The sequence below is a fragment of the Rana temporaria genome, chromosome 9 (genome assembly GCF_905171775.1).
Source record: "Rana temporaria chromosome 9, aRanTem1.1, whole genome shotgun sequence".
NCBI lineage: Eukaryota > Metazoa > Chordata > Amphibia > Anura > Ranidae > Rana > Rana temporaria.
In genome coordinates this window covers 134,081,187-134,096,960 of record NC_053497.1, presented here as the reverse complement: position 1 = coordinate 134,096,960, position 15,774 = coordinate 134,081,187, and the positions used below count along the sequence as shown (strand labels likewise).

At 46.9% G+C, this 15,774-nt stretch overlaps 1 protein-coding gene across 3 annotated transcripts in view; it reads left to right on the top strand.

Annotated features, from left to right (window-relative positions):
• Nucleotides 1–6,265: 6,265 nt before the first annotated feature.
• The window catches only part of LOC120914098 (torsin-4A-A-like), a 59,624-nt gene continuing 50,115 nt past the window's right edge, over nt 6,266–15,774 (top strand). For 2 of the 3 annotated variants that reach the window (XM_040324577.1, XM_040324580.1), the window contains exon 1: nt 6,266–6,426. The gene's annotated coding sequence lies outside the window, so the exon portion shown is untranslated. Of the gene's footprint in view, nt 6,427–8,067; nt 8,202–15,774 lie in introns of all 3 variants that reach the window. The other variant, XM_040324579.1, reaches the window with a different exon arrangement.

Sequence of the window (15,774 nt, the reverse complement as noted above, 5' to 3'; positions counted from 1 at the left end):
GAAGATTTTCATAAGATCCACGTTGCTTCAAGATTTTTATATTGATTCAAGAATTGGGAATAACTTTCAACAGATTTTTGATATTTTTTGTTTGCACTATATGAACTTTTGATACATAGGATTGGTTTGCATGTTTACATGCGCTCACATGAGTTTTGTTTTGCACTATTACTTTTGATCACATAGAAATTGTTTTATATTTGATACTCGTGCTTTACCTAATTTATTCATATGATTTTCTATGAACATACAATTTTGCACATCTTAAGTGGCACCTGTGCTGTTTTGAGCACAGTCATATACAGTATACTATAGTTTGTAGTCGCTGTAACTTGCACAAACAATTTAAAGTCGAACTTCAGTTATTTTTTCATCTATTAAATCTTCTGCCCTTGTTGTTTTATCTTTGGATAGTTAACCATAATTTTTTCTGCCAGTAAATACTTTATAACCACCCACTTCCTTTTTCTTGTCTGGTTAAAAGCTTAGGCTTATGACATAATGTACAGCTCTCTCTCTTACTCTTGTTAGATTTTGCAAGGAAGGGAGGGGGGATGAGTCATAGGAGGGCCAATGAGAGCTGCAGAGCTGGAGGTGTGCATCTGTGTAAATTCAGGAAGTGAACAGGCAGCAGCTTCAGCTGCCAACAGTTAAAATGGCTACAGCCAGACTTAGTGGAGGGAGATTTCTGCAGCATTTTTGGCAAGTACAGAATCACAGTATACAGAGGAACCTCGGATTGCGAGTAACGCGGTTAACAAGCGTTTTGCAATACGAGCATTTTTTTTCTCAAATTCTGACTTAGTTTGCAAGTATTGTCTCGCAAAACAAGCAGGATTGAAGCCTCTGTGCAGTACCACTTTTGGCCAGAGGTACGGAGGTGCCAGTGACACTGAGCTCTTCAGAGCCGTTCGTAAATACTCGGAAACACTCAGAAATACTAAGTTTGCAAGTGTTTCTGAGCCTTTCTGAGGGTTTCTGAGTGCAGCTGAGCAGTCTTTGGGCCAGATTCAGGTAGATCCGTGCAATATTTGCGTGGGCAAAGGGCAACGAGTTTTGCTCTGCGCCCACGCAAATATTTTGAAATGCCCGCGATTCACGGAGCAGTAGCTCCGTAAATTGCGCGGGCGATATGCTAAATAGCCCGGCGTAAGGGCGCCTAATGTAAATGATCCCGCCGGGGGCGGGAATCATTTAAATTAGGCGCGCTCCCGCGCCGAGCGAACAGCGCATGCTCCGTCAGGAAACTTTCCCGACGTGCATTGCGGCAAATGACGTCGCAAGGACGTCATTTGCTTCGAAGTGAACGTGAATGGCGTCCAGCGCCATTCACGAATCACTTACGTAAACGACGTGAAATTTAAATTTCACGAGCGGGAAGGGCGGCTATACTTTAGCATTGGCTGCCCCTGCTATAGCAGGAGCAGCCTTGCGCTAAAGTCGCCGTACGGAAACTCCGTACCTTGCGTGCGCAGGGCCCGCGCAACTTTTGTGAATCGGTGGTAGTATGCAATTTGCATACTATACGCCGATCACAATGGCCGCGCCCCCTAGCGGCCAACGCAAGAATGCAGCCTGAGATATGAAGGCATAAGGAGGCTTATGTCTGTCATATCCTAGGCTGCAGTCCGCGTAGCGATGTTCCTGAATCAGGGGCATTCGCTACGCGGGAGCAAAACAGCTATTGCGCCGCGCAACCTATGGTTGCGCGGGCGCAATAGCTTCTTGAATCTGCCCCTTTGAGTATTTCTGAGTCTCTCCGACGCCCCCCCCCCCACCTCTGGAAACATGCGGTACTGCATGCCATAGAAGTCTTAGTGGAATGATCTTAGTTTCTATTGACTTCTATGGGGAAACTTGCTTTGATATACGAGTGCTTTGGATTACAAGCGCTCTCCTGGAACGGATTATGCTCGTAATCCAAGGTTCCACTGTACATAAAATAATATACAAAGTGGTTGGAGGAAAGCTTGAGAATGGCAAAGATTTTTTTTTTTACAATTTATGTGAGCAGACTGCAGTTCCTCTTTAACCACTTAAGACCCGGACCTTTATGCAGGTAAAGGACCTGGCCAGTTTTTACGATTCATCACTGCGTCGATTTAACTGACAATTGCGCGGTCGTGCGACGTGGCTCCCAAACAAAATTGGCGTCCTTTTTCCCCCACAAATAGAGCTTTCTTTTGGTGGTATTTGATCACCTTTCTTTTGGTGGTATTTGATCACCTTTTTTTATTTTTTGCGCTATAAACAAAAATAGAGCAACAATTTTGAAAAAAATGCTATATTTTTTACCTTTTGCTATAATAAATATCCCCCAAAAAGATATAAAAAAACTTTTTTTTCCTCAGTTTAGGCCGATACGTATTCTTCTACCTATTTTTGGTAAAAAAACAATTGCAATAAGCGTTTATCGATTGGTTTGCGCAAAATTTTTAGCATTTACAAAATAGGAGATAGTTTTATTGCATTTTTATGAATTTTTTTTTAAACTACTAATGGCGGCGATCAGCGACTTTTTTTCATGACTGCGACATTATGGCGGACACTTCGGACAATTTAGACACATTTTTGGGACCATTGTCATTTTCACAGCAAAAAGGGCTATAAAAATGCATTGTTTACTGTGAAAATGACAATTACAGTTTGGGGTTAACCACTAGGGGGCGCTGTAGGGGTTATGCGTGACCTCATATGTTTTTCTAACTGTAGGGGGGCGGGGCTGGACGTGTGACGTCATTGATCGTGTTTCCCTATATCAGGGAACACACGATCAATGAAGCTGCCACTGTGAAGAACGGGGAAGCTGTGTTTACACACAGCTCTCCCCGTTCTTCAGCTCTGGGAACCGATCGCGGGACTCCGGCGGCGATCGGGTCCCGCGGCCGCGATCACAGAGCTTCGGACCGGGACCCACGGCTAGGCACCTAAAGAGGACGTACAGGTACGTGCTTGTGCCCAGCCGTGCCATTCTGCCGACGTATATGTGCAGGAGGCGGTCCTTAAGTGGTTAATATACTGTTGGCGCTATATAAATCCTGTATAATAATAATATTGGGGTTTTCTTTTGACCAATGACATGTAGCTGAATACATTTTGACCTAGATTTATGAATACATTGTATTTGTTTATTTGTTTTTATATGTTTAATAACAGAAAGTAGAAAATGTTGTTATTATTTAATTTTTTTGTCTTGTTTTCATTTATATTGCAAAAGAACGAAACAAAGACCCAGTGGTGATCAAATGCCACCTACTATTACTTTTTGTAGTTGCTGACTTTTAATAAACACAAAACCAAGTGGAACTCAGCTTTAACTCTTCCTCTTCCGTACCTGTGTACAGGTTGGGGACCTTCTGCGGTGCTGATCTGCTTCCGTTGCTATGGGAGACAGACCTGCTCATGGAGAGAGTGCCGACAACAACTCCTTCTGCAAGAAGCTACCTCACTGTTCACATGTACACGCTTATGACAGGCTTCTAGAGAGACCTTCTTTACCCTACCCTTGGTAACCACTATCTTCACACTGTATTACCCTTGTACCGTTATCTTGATACCCCAATGTGCATGGTGAGCCGAGCTGTAGAGTTTATGTGCCAGTTACTTGCAGGTTAGTAACTTCAGACCAGGCAAAGGCAACATTTCAAAAGTTTTACTGAAGAAGAAGTTAACATAGTTCAACATAGTGTAGCACCTTCTAGTAGTGTGCTAGAGAGGATAGGGAAATTTAAGCAGGCCTGGCTGGTAGCTAGGCCTGTTTGTTTTCATTCTGGGCCAGGAGTGGCTCAGGGTAGTGCTGGGTGACTCACAGGTGGTTTCATTAGGACCTCCCCTTTTTTCCAGAACCTGCTGATGCTTTCTGGAAAGGGGGAGGGGAGGTGGAGCCATTTGGGGTTTGAGGAGCCCTGACCAGTCCCCAATCTGGATTGGTGGGGGGCAGAACTCCTTAAATACCCAGGGTCACCCCAGCTGTGGGGAGTTTTTGGGTGGAAGAGCTGGAGTGAGAGTGTGTGGATGCTGTCAGGGCCTTTGAGGGAGATACCCAGTCTGGGGGGGGGGGGGGGGGTGATGACCTTGGGCCTGGGCTGGGATGCAGTGGCCACCACCTTCAGGAACGCATTGCCAGCCGGGAGTGGGAAGGTTGTACTGTGCTGTACTGATCCAATCGATAGTGCCCAGTACAGTATGTACAAACAGAATGGAGGAGGCTGCTGAGTCTGCCCCACCCCACACTTCACCCCCTGACTTGCACACACTTCTATGAAAGGGCTTTTAATGAAGGTGTCAGATTTAAATGTAGAGGGCACAGCATCTGTAGATCATGACTGCCTGAGCCTAGGGGGGACCAGCCTGGGGTCATAATTGTGAGTAGCAAGCCTATTGAACACCCCCCCTCTCTCATTCTCTCTCACCCTCCCCTCTTTCTTTCTCGCTCCCTCCCTCTCTCACCCCCTCCCTCTCTCTCTCATCCCCTCCCTCTCTCACCCCCTCCCTCTCTCTCTCATCCCCTCCCTCTCTCACTCCCTCCCTCTCTCTCACCCCCTCCCTCTCTCTCTCATCCCCTCCCTCTCTCACTCCCTCCCTCTCTCTCACCCCCTCCCTCTCTCACTCATCCCCTTCTTTCTCTCTTATCCTCCCCTCTCTTTTGCTCCCTCCTCCTCTCTCTCATCCATCCCTCTCTCTCTGACCCCCTTCCTCTCTCTCTCATCCTCCTTCTTTTGCTCTTATCCTCCCCTCTCTCTCGCCCCCTCCTCCTCTCTCTCTCACCCCCTTTTTCTCTCATCCCCCTTTCTTTCTGTCATCCCCCCTCTCACCCTCTCTTATCTCTCTCTCTCTCAACCCCTCTCTTACCCCCTCTCTCTTACCTTCCTCACCCCCCCCCCCACACACACACACTTTCTCTCACAACCTTTCTCTCTCTCATCCCTTTTCTCTCTCACCTTCTTCTCACTCTAATCTCTCTCTCTCTCTCTCACACACACACCTCTCCTCTCTCACACACCATTCTCTCACCTCCTCTCTCTCTTTTTTTTTTTTTATAGAGCAAAAATAAATAAAAAAATGCAGAGGTGATCAAATACCAAAGAAAGCTTAATTTGTGGGGAACAATTTTATATTTTATTTGGGTACAGTGTTGCAATTGTCAGTTAAAGTAACGCAGTGCAGTATCGTAAAAAATGGCCTGGTCATTAAGAGGGGTGAATCTTCCGGAGGTCAAGTGGTTAAAATAGATTCCAATGGCTCCAGTTCATGATTCAAAAATGCACCAGAACGCATCAAAAATACAGAGCCAAAATAAATAAAAAAAAGGTGATCAAATACTACCCAACGAAAGCTTAATTTGTGGGGGAAAAAGTATATATTTTCTTGTATTTGGGTACAGTGTTGCATCTGGAACGCAGCAAAACGCATAAAAAAATGCACCAGAATGCATCAAAAATGCACCGGAACGCACATATTCCGAATTATAATGCAGGAAAAAGCAAAATATGCAACTAAACATGCATGAGAAAAACACATGTCAATGCGTATACAGAAACACATCCAGAATGCAGAACATGCAATGTGAACCAGCCCTAAATGCCATATCTGTGTGTACAGTGCGTTTACGACATGCTTGTGGCCAGTTTGTATAGAAGCGAATGAAGGTGGTTGCAAAGTGGCAACGCCTGACGAACTCTGCAGTGGGTACATGTTCATCTGCTCCTTATTTTAACCATTTTGGGTGGCGTTGATAGGTGGGTGGGAAGCTCTAGAATAGTAAGCATCTATTTTCAACACCCGTGGGAAAGAGCCTGTAATCCAGGGGTCACAAACTGGTGGCGCTCCAGCTGCTGTGAAACTACAAGTCCCATGAGGCATTGCAAGGCTGACAGTTACAAGCATGACTCCCGCAGGCAGAGGCGTGATGAGACTTGTAGTTTCGCAACAGCTGGAGGGCCGCCAGTTTGAGACCCCTGCTTAATCAAATGTTTAGCCCCTAGGCTGAAAGAGAGAAATCTACGCTTGAATGGCTTTGCTCTTACACATTATCTCTGCATTAAAGGTGTTCATCCCTATAAGTAGCAGTATCACCCCAACTCCCCCTTCTTTACTGACTGTCATTGAGAATAGTTTACTTTGAAAGAATATCCTTTAGTGCCTGGTACTACATTGCACACCTGAGCTAGAGAAGGGCTGAGTTTTTATAGCCTGTAGGAAAATCTGCATTCTTCTGGGGGTTGGGGGTGGATATGAGAGATCTTTCTTTCCTGCCCAGCTGTTACAGGCATGCATTCTTGTCTGCTGCAACAGGGAGAGGTGGATCAGTTCTCGCTCACTTTCGTGTCGCAGGCCCCCGCAGCCGTCTCCGACATCCCAACATGGCTTAGCGTGACCCGTAAAAGTACCGAGAGAGCTGAAGTTTGTGATCCTAGGACTTTCTAGGTATGTAGAACCTGAAAAAAATTTGTTTGTAATGCAGAAATGTGATTGTCATACAGGAAGAGTTGTATTTAAAATCGTCTCTCAAAGGTGAAATGATCCGATGGCTTAGAAAATCTCGCCGTTTATTGGGATGGCACTCATCCATGTCTTTATGGACCTTGCTTTGTGCACTGGTGTGCAGTCATGTTGGAACAGGAAGGGAAAATTCCCCAAACTGTTCCGGAAAAAGTTGGGAACATTAAATTGTCCAAAATGTATTGGTATGCTGACGCCTTAGGAGTTCCCTTTTCTGGAATACTGAAACTAGGGGGCCAAGCCCAACCCCTGAAAAACAACCCCACACTATAATACACCCCCCCCACCTAATGATTTTGGACCAATGCACAAAGAGTCCTGACCCCAACCCGATAGAACATCTTTGGGATGAATGAGAGCGGAGACTGTGAGCCAGGCTTTCTCGTCCAACATCAGTGCCTGACCTCAGAAATGCACTTTTGGAAGAATGGTTAAACATTCCCATAGACACTCCTGGACAGACTTCCACAGAAGAGTTGAAGCTGTTATAGCTGCAAAGGGTGGGCCAACTCTATATTGAACCCTAGGGACTAATGCCACGTACACACCATCACTTTATGTGATGAAAAAAAATGACGTTTTTAAAAACGTCACTTTAATTGACCGTGTGTGGGGGAAAACGTCGTTTTATGTCTTGTAAAAAACGACCAAAAAAATTGAAGCATGCTTCAATTTTATGTGTCGTTTTTCAAAAGTGCACTTTTTACTTCACAGAAATTGACCGTGTAGCAAAAAACGTTGTTTTCTAAGACGTTTTTTCATCCACGCATGCCCAGAAGCTACTTATGAAGCGAGCTTCAATGGAAAAACGTGGTGGAACGTAACCTCACTTTGCAAGATCATTGTGAGAAAACGATGGTGTGTAGGCAACTTCGTCTTTGAAAATTGAAGTTTCAAAAACGTCACTTTTTACTTCACAGAAAGTGTCGTTTTTTTTCATCACATAAAGTGATGGTGTGTACGGGGCATAAGACTGGGATGCTATTAAAGTTCATGTGTGTGTAAAGGTAGGTGTACCAATACTTTTGGTAATATAGTGCAAGTTTCTTATAATGAGCTAATATGCAACGCATACTAGCACATTATGACATTGCCTTGCAGTTTTTTTTTTTCCCCTCTTTAACTGCTGTTTACTACTGCTTTAATGTAGCCAAAGGGACCGGCTGAATTTCAGTGCAAATTTGGCCACTGCAGTTGAACAAAAGTCGGTCTATCATTTAAAGGGTTTGTAAAGGTTTGTTTTTTATTTTCTAAATAGGTTCCTTTAAGCTAGTGCATTGTTAGTTCACTTACCTTTTCCTTCAATTTCCCTTCTGAATGTTTTTTTTTCTTTGTCTGAATTTCTCACTTCCTGTTCCTCCTCAGTAAGCTGTTCTGGCTGACTAACCCCAGAATGGCTCAGGTGATGGGGGAAGCTTACTGAGGAGAAACAGGAAGTGAGAAATTCAGGTATATACATCACTTCCGGGGGACCAGTGACAGTGCGCCGCGATCCTCGCGCATGTAGGGAATCAGGCAGTGATCCTGCAGCTCTGGCTTTCCTGTGTCAGTGAGCGGCAGCTGCAGGGAAAAGGCAGGAGAGCCGACAACGACTGGGCTATGGGAGCCTATGAGTGACGTCACAGCTCCCAGAATTCACAGCCCTTGTTGAGCACTCCCTAACACAGAGCTGCAGGATCACATGACTGGACTTAAAAAAGGTAAGTACACAAGGTTAGGTAGGATACGTATGAGGCAAGGGCGGATCCAGAGTCTAGTCTCGGGAGGGGCACTGCCAGAAAATAAGGTGTTGCTTACAGAACTCAATTAGGTGTCCGATGTGTCCTCTGCAATGTTGCAGTACCGCTAAAAAATCAATGATCGCTGCCATTACTAGTAAAAAATATTTAAATATAAATGCCATAAATCTATCCCATAGTTTGTAGACGATTGTCAGGGACTGCAGACATGGTACAAGAGATGGTCAGAGACTGCAGACATGGTACAAGAGATGGTCAGAGACTGCAGACATGGTACAAGGGATGGTCAGAGGCTGCAGACGTGGTACAGGAGATGGTCAGAGACTGCAGACGTGGTACAAGAGATGGTCAGAGACTGCAGACGTGGTACAAGAGATGGTCAGAGACTGCAGGCATGGTACAAGGGATGGTCAGAGACTGCAGACGTGGTACAAGGGATGGTCAGAGACTGCAGACATGGTATAAGAGATGGTCAGAGACTGCAGACATGGTACAAGGGATGGTCAGAGACTGCAGACGTGGTACAAGGGATGGTCAGAGACTGCAGACGTGGTACAAGAGATGGTCAGAGACTGCAGACATGGTACAAGAGATGGTCAGAGAATGCAGACATGGTACAAGAGATGGTCAGAGACTGCAGACATGGTACAAGAGATGGTCAGAGACTGCAGACATGGTACAAGAGATGGTCAGAGACTGCAGACGTGGTACAGGAGATGGTCAGAGACTGCAGACGTGGTACAAGGGATGGTCAGAGACTGCAGACGTGGTACAAGAGATGGTCAGAGACTGCAGGCATGGTACAAGGGATGGTCAGAGACTGCAGACATGGTATAAGAGATGGTCAGAGACTGCAGACATGGTACAAGGGATGGTCAGAGACTGCAGACGTGGTACAAGGGATGGTCAGAGACTGCAGACGTGGTACAAGAGATGGTCAGAGACTGCAGGCATGGTACAAGGGATGGTCAGAGACTGCAGACATGGTATAAGAGATGGTCAGAGACTGCAGACATGGTACAAGGGATGGTCAGAGACTGCAGACGTGGTACAAGAGATGGTCAGAGACTGCAGGCATGGTACAAGGGATGGTCAGAGACTGCAGACATGGTATAAGAGATGGTCAGAGACTGCATGCATGGTACAAGAGATGGTCAGAGACTGCAGACATGGTACAGGAGATGGTCAGAGACTGCAGACGTGGTACAAGGGATGGTCAGAGACTGCAGACGTGGTACAAGGGATGGTCAAAGACTGCAGACGTGGTACAAGAAATGGTCAGAGACTGCAGACGTGGTACAGGAGATGGTCAGAGACTGCAGACGTGGTACAAGGGATGGTCAGAGACTGCAGACGTGGTACAAGAGATGGTCAGAGACTGCAGGCATGGTACAAGGGATGGTCAGAGACTGCAGACATGGTATAAGAGATGGTCAGAGACTGCAGACATGGTACAAGGGATGGTCAGAGACTGCAGACGTGGTACAAGGGATGGTCAGAGACTGCAGACGTGGTACAAGAGATGGTCAGAGACTGCAGGCATGGTACAAGGGATGGTCAGAGACTGCAGACATGGTATAAGAGATGGTCAGAGACTGCAGACATGGTACAAGGGATGGTCAGAGACTGCAGACGTGGTACAAGAGATGGTCAGAGACTGCAGGCATGGTACAAGGGATGGTCAGAGACTGCAGACATGGTATAAGAGATGGTCAGAGACTGCATGCATGGTACAAGAGATGGTCAGAGACTGCAGACATGGTACAGGAGATGGTCAGAGACTGCAGACGTGGTACAAGGGATGGTCAGAGACTGCAGACGTGGTACAAGGGATGGTCAAAGACTGCAGACGTGGTACAAGAAATGGTCAGAGACTGCAGACGTGGTACAGGAGATGGTCAGAGACTGCAGACGTGGTACAGGAGATGGTCAGAGACTGCAAACGTGGTACAAGGGATGGTCAGAGACTGCAGATGTGGTACAAGAGATGGTCAGAGACTGCAGACGTGGTACAGGAGATGGTCAGAGACTGCAGACGTGGTACAGGAGATGGTCAGAGACTGCAGACGTGGTACAGGAGATGGTCAGAGACTGCAGACGTGGTACAAGGGATGGTCAGAGACTGCAGATGTGGTACAAGGGATGGTCAGAGACTGCAGACGTGGTACAAGGGATGGTCAGAGACTGCAGACGTGGTACAAGAAATGGTCAGAGACTGCAGAAGTGGTACAAGGGATGGTCAGAGACTGCAGGCATGGTACAAGGGATGGTCAGAGACTGCAGAAGTGGTATAAGAGATGGTCAGAGACTGCAGACGTGGTACAGGAGATGGTCAGAGACTGCAGATGTGGTACAAGGGATGGTCAGAGACTGCAGACGTGGTACAAGGGATGGTCAGAGACTGCAGACTTGGTACAAGGGATGGTCAGAGACTGCAGACTTGGTACAAGGGATGGTCAGAGACTGCAGACATGGTATAAAAGATGGTCAGAGACTGCAGGCATGGTACAAGGGATGGTCAGAGACTGCAGACGTGGTATAAGAGATGGTCAGAGACTGCAGGTATGGTACAAGGGATGGTCAGAGACTGCAGACGTGGTATAAGAGATGGTCAGAGACTGCAGGCATGGTACAAGGGATGGTCAGAGACTGCAGACGTGGTATAAGAGATGGTCAGAGACTGCAGGCATGGTACAAGGGATGGTCAGAGACTGAACACATGGTACAAGAGATCAATGCAGCCTCATCAGTGCCCACCATTGCAGCCTCACTGTGCATATGAACGCAGCCCCACCTTTGTGTATAAATTCAGTCCCACTTTTGTATATTAATGCAGTCCCACTTTTGTATATCAATGCAGACCCACTTTTGTATATCAATGCAGACCCACTTTTGTATATCAATGCAGACCCACTTTTGTATATAAATGCAGACCCACTTTTGTATATAAATGCAGTCCCACTTTTGTCTATGAATGCAGCCCCACTTTTGTCTATGAATGCAGCCCCACTTTTGTCTATGAATGCAGCCCCACTTGTGTCGGGCTTGTGTGATAGACAAAACACTGATTCAATCAGTGTTCCATCTCCATCTACTATCACACGAGCAGGTCTAGCACAGGCAGCACAGCCGAACACAGATCCAGCTCTCACACACAGCCAGAGATGCCCAATGTCATACACGCAGGAGAGAGGGGGAGTGCTGCAGTCAGCTACAGCTCAAAGCAGCCTCAGGACAGGCAGCCTACCAGCCCTGGTGATGAGAGAGGGAGAGAGAGTTAGAGACTCGGCAGCGGGAGCTGCAGGCACCGCAAAGCAGTTTTAAAGCCAATGTGACATGATTGCCTCGGGGGGGAGCAATTGCCATGTTGCCCCCCCCCCCTGGATCCGCCGTTGCCACAAAGCAGTTTACAAAAAAAAATGTTTTTTTTTTAAAGCCAATGTGACATGATTGCCTCGGGGGGGGGGGGGGGGGCAATTTCCCTGTTGCCCCCCCCCTGGATCCGCCGTTGGTATGAGGAGGGAACATTTTTAAGAGTAGGCTTAGTTAGAATGTTCTTCCACTTTAAGTTGCAAAGGCAGCCAGAGAGGGATGTACCTGTGCCACAAACTTGGTGCTTTGCTACAAAATGATCCCCACTGCCTGTAGTAGCGTTGACCTGTTGTCAGCTTTCACAGCGGACCCTCAGGTACAAGATATGCACAGGGGCCCTATCCATGTCCCGCCTCCCTCCCTATCTATACGCTCTGCCCCTTTCAGGACGCCAGGCTTATGAATTCCTATGGCAAGATGGGCTTGGGGTTGTGTTTTTTAAAGCACTGATTAGAGCCAGAGGCTCTAATAGGCTTCAAAATAGGGTGGGCTCGGGGGCGCAGAGCATTGCGTCTGAAACCCACCCAGGTGTGTTGCAACAGACCTGAGTGGGTTTTTCGGATGCAATGAATATACACTGTTGCAACACTCACTCTCCTCCCGGCCAATCGGGAAGCGGGTCTGATACCTGTCACCTGATTGACTGAAAGGACCAACGCTCCTATTGGATGCCTAGGAGGAGGGGAGGAGACACATGGCGGAAGCAAGGAGGGGAAGAGCCGCTGGCTGATGCTCGCCGATGCCTGATCTCCACCACTGCCTGGTGCCCCGATTCCCTGCCGCTCCTCGGATGCCCGATCACCGCTGCTACTTGGTGCCCCCGATCCCCGCCATAAGATCCCTTGATGCCCACCGATGCCCGATCCCCGCCGATGCCTACCGCCTAGATGGGGGTAAGTGTCAGTGGACCGACCGGCAGAAAGCGCGGGGAGGGGGAATGAGGGGTTTGTGGTGCCATGGGGGAGGGGGGGGTTGGGTTGTTTGCCGCCCCCTGAAACAAAAAACAACCAGCCGCCACTGGATATGCACACTTAAATAGCACCAAGCTGAACCAATGGGATTATAATCATACCTGGAGTTCAGCTTTAGGGCCCGTTTACACTGTTCTCACACTAAACCGAAGTGGTTTAGTTTGCGGGCAGCTGTCGGTAACGGACACAGTAAGCCGCAGTGAGGGGGTGGTGTGATGCATGATTTACTGCATTGGTTTACTTTTTTGCAACTTTATTTGACGTGCACAAAGTGACACTTCATATATCTTACAGCACAGCAGTATGTTTTATTGCGCTGCTCTGCTGTGCAGTATCATGCAGTGCTACCCAGTGTGCTGCAATAAAATTCTGCATTCCTCCATTTTATCAATGCCCACTGCACTATACCTCCGGGCTGCTTTATAGTGTGAATGAGGCACATAGAAATCAATTGTCTTCAATGTGCCATAGTGGTGACTGCCATTCTTCCAGTGCGGAAAACCGCCAGTCACCATATTTGTGTGAATGAGCCCTTAATGAGACAAGAGCTTGCCGACAGCAAGACAACTTTGGAGGGCACAGCAGGGTATGAAAACCCTCAGCCGCTTGCATATGTTTCTTCCTTGGTATATACCCTCCCAGCATCCTCTAGTGATTCTGTCATTGGCAAACTCTCTTTACTGATAGCATCAATAGCGTGATATGGACCTTAGACTAGGAAATTCATGCAAAGATACATGGTATATGATGAATAAAGATACATACTGTAGCATATGTTGAAGAATTTACTAGTTTTGTTTTAAAAGAGATACAAATCTGACAGACTAACAAAAAACAAACATGAGGCCCCTACTATTCCGGTCTTCCGCGGGTTACTGAAGACTTCCTGCGTAGCCTCTCTCTTCCTGGGTCCTCTTTTCCCAGGAACTTTAATATTAGGACACTTACCTGTCCTGGAGTCCAGCGCTGATCGCAGCAGAGCACGAGCGATCGCTCGTCACCCTGCTGCTCCCCCCTCCATCCACGCTGAGGGAACCAGGAAGTGAAGTGCTGCGGCTTCACTGCCCGGTTCCCTATGGCGCATGCACGAGTCCCATTCTGTGTGAACTAAAAAAGAATCATACATGTTGGTGATATACCCCCGCAAAAAGGAATAATCTGAGTTTTTATGTTCTCTTCATGATGATATATATATATATATATATATATATATATTTTTTTTTAATATTGAAAGAAACATTTTGGTGAAGTATACATTCCCATGTATTTTAAAATATGCTATGATGTGTGATCAGTCTGTAGAACCTTAAAGCTGCCATAGACAGATAAAATCTCGGCCAGTTCAGCTGAGATTCGAATCATCTGTGGTAGGGTTGTCCCGGTACCGATACCGAGCATTTGCCCGAGTACTTGTACTTGGCTTTCAGCTGCTGTAGTGAAATCAGCGGTGATCGGTGCATGTAACCCTCACACACACGATCACCGCTGACTGTCTCCATATCCTCCTCCAGTCCCACTCCGTTCTGCTGCTGTCCCCCTCCATGTTGCTGTCACCCTCCATTCTCCTGTGTCCTTCCCCATGCTGCTGTCCCCCTCCGTGCATCTGTCCTCCTCCGTACATCTGTCCCCCTCTCTTTTCTCCCTCTGTGCACCTGTCCCCCTCCATGCATCTGTCCCCTCCGTACATCTGTCCCCCTCTCTTTTCCCCCTCTGTGCACCTGTCCCCCTCCGTGCATCTGTCCCCTCCGTACATCTGTCCCCCTCTCTTTTCCCCCTCTGTGCACCTGTCCCCCTGCGTGCATCTGTCCCCCTCTCTTCTGCCCCTCCATGCATCTGTCCCCCTCTCTTCTGCCCCTCCGTGCATCTGTCCCCCTCTCTTCTCCCCATCCGTGCATCTGTCCCCCTCTCTTCTGCCCCTCCGTGCATCTGTCCCCCTCTTTTCTCCCCCTCCATGCATCTGTCCCCCTCGATCTGTCAGGATGGAGAGTGGAGGTAGGAGCCGGTAAATCCGGCTCCTTCGTTTTCTGAATGGACAGAGTCAGTGATCACTGACTCTGTCCATTCACATAACTGAAACATTGTAACCTCCTGTGATTACGATGTCTCAGTTAATGAATGGAGAGGAGCCGCTGTCTTCTCTCCATTCATTTTCAGTGCAGCGGAGGCTGCTGAGAAAGGGACTGGGGAATCTGTGTCCCTAGTCCCTTTCCCTGTCTCAAAGGGGAGATGTTAGAGGTCTGTTAAGACCCCTGATATCTCACCATAGCCCCCAACAGGGCTGATAAAAAAATAATAATTGCAACAAATAATAATAAAAAATAATTGTAAACAATAATAATAAAAAAATAAATTAAAAAAAAAACACACTGACACTGTTCACCCCCCCCCCTTAAAAAAAGAAAGCATTGTAAAAAAAAATTGTAAAAAAAAAAACACATGTGCCACTGTCACATGAGATTACATAAAAGTATTGGTGATCGGTATCGGCGAGTATTAGAAAAAAAGTATCGGTACTTGTACTTGGTCTTAAAAAAGTGGTATCGGGACAACCCTAATCTGTGGGCAGACTCATTGTACCCAAGTTGATCTACCAGCCTGCTGTATTTTTTATGCAATTATTGCCAGCGTCTATAGCAGCTAGCAATAATCACTGTGTACTCCTGGCCAGAATGGCTCCCCCCGCTCTCTGCGAGAACACAATAGCTTCACGGGAGGTATTCCCCTATCATCACTGTCTGTGTTGATGGGGGAATTGACCGACTTTCTTTCCTGCAACGCATGGTCTATGGCCGGCTTAAAAGTCCATGTTAAAAATGATTTTGAATACTGTGAAAACTTTGCACACTGTATGGTCAACTTGATTCTTCCAGTTCAAAGCATGAACTCTCAGAGAACCTTCTACAAGAATTCTGGCTATGTAGGAGGAACATTAACCCATCTGAATCATCAGGCGGCTGACCAATAATTAGAGAGTTCCTCCACCCTGTCTGAGCTCGGCTCCAGGTCTAGGTTTTAGGTCTGCAAATAGAACTTTATTCATGATGAAAACGTGTTAACCTGCTAACTTTTTTAACCCTATTAATTCTGATTTGTTGTTTTTTTTTATTTTTTTTATTATTGGTAGCTAGGGTTGCCACCTGTCCAGGATTCACCCGGACAGTTCGGGTTTGGAATCATATGTCCGGGTTTCA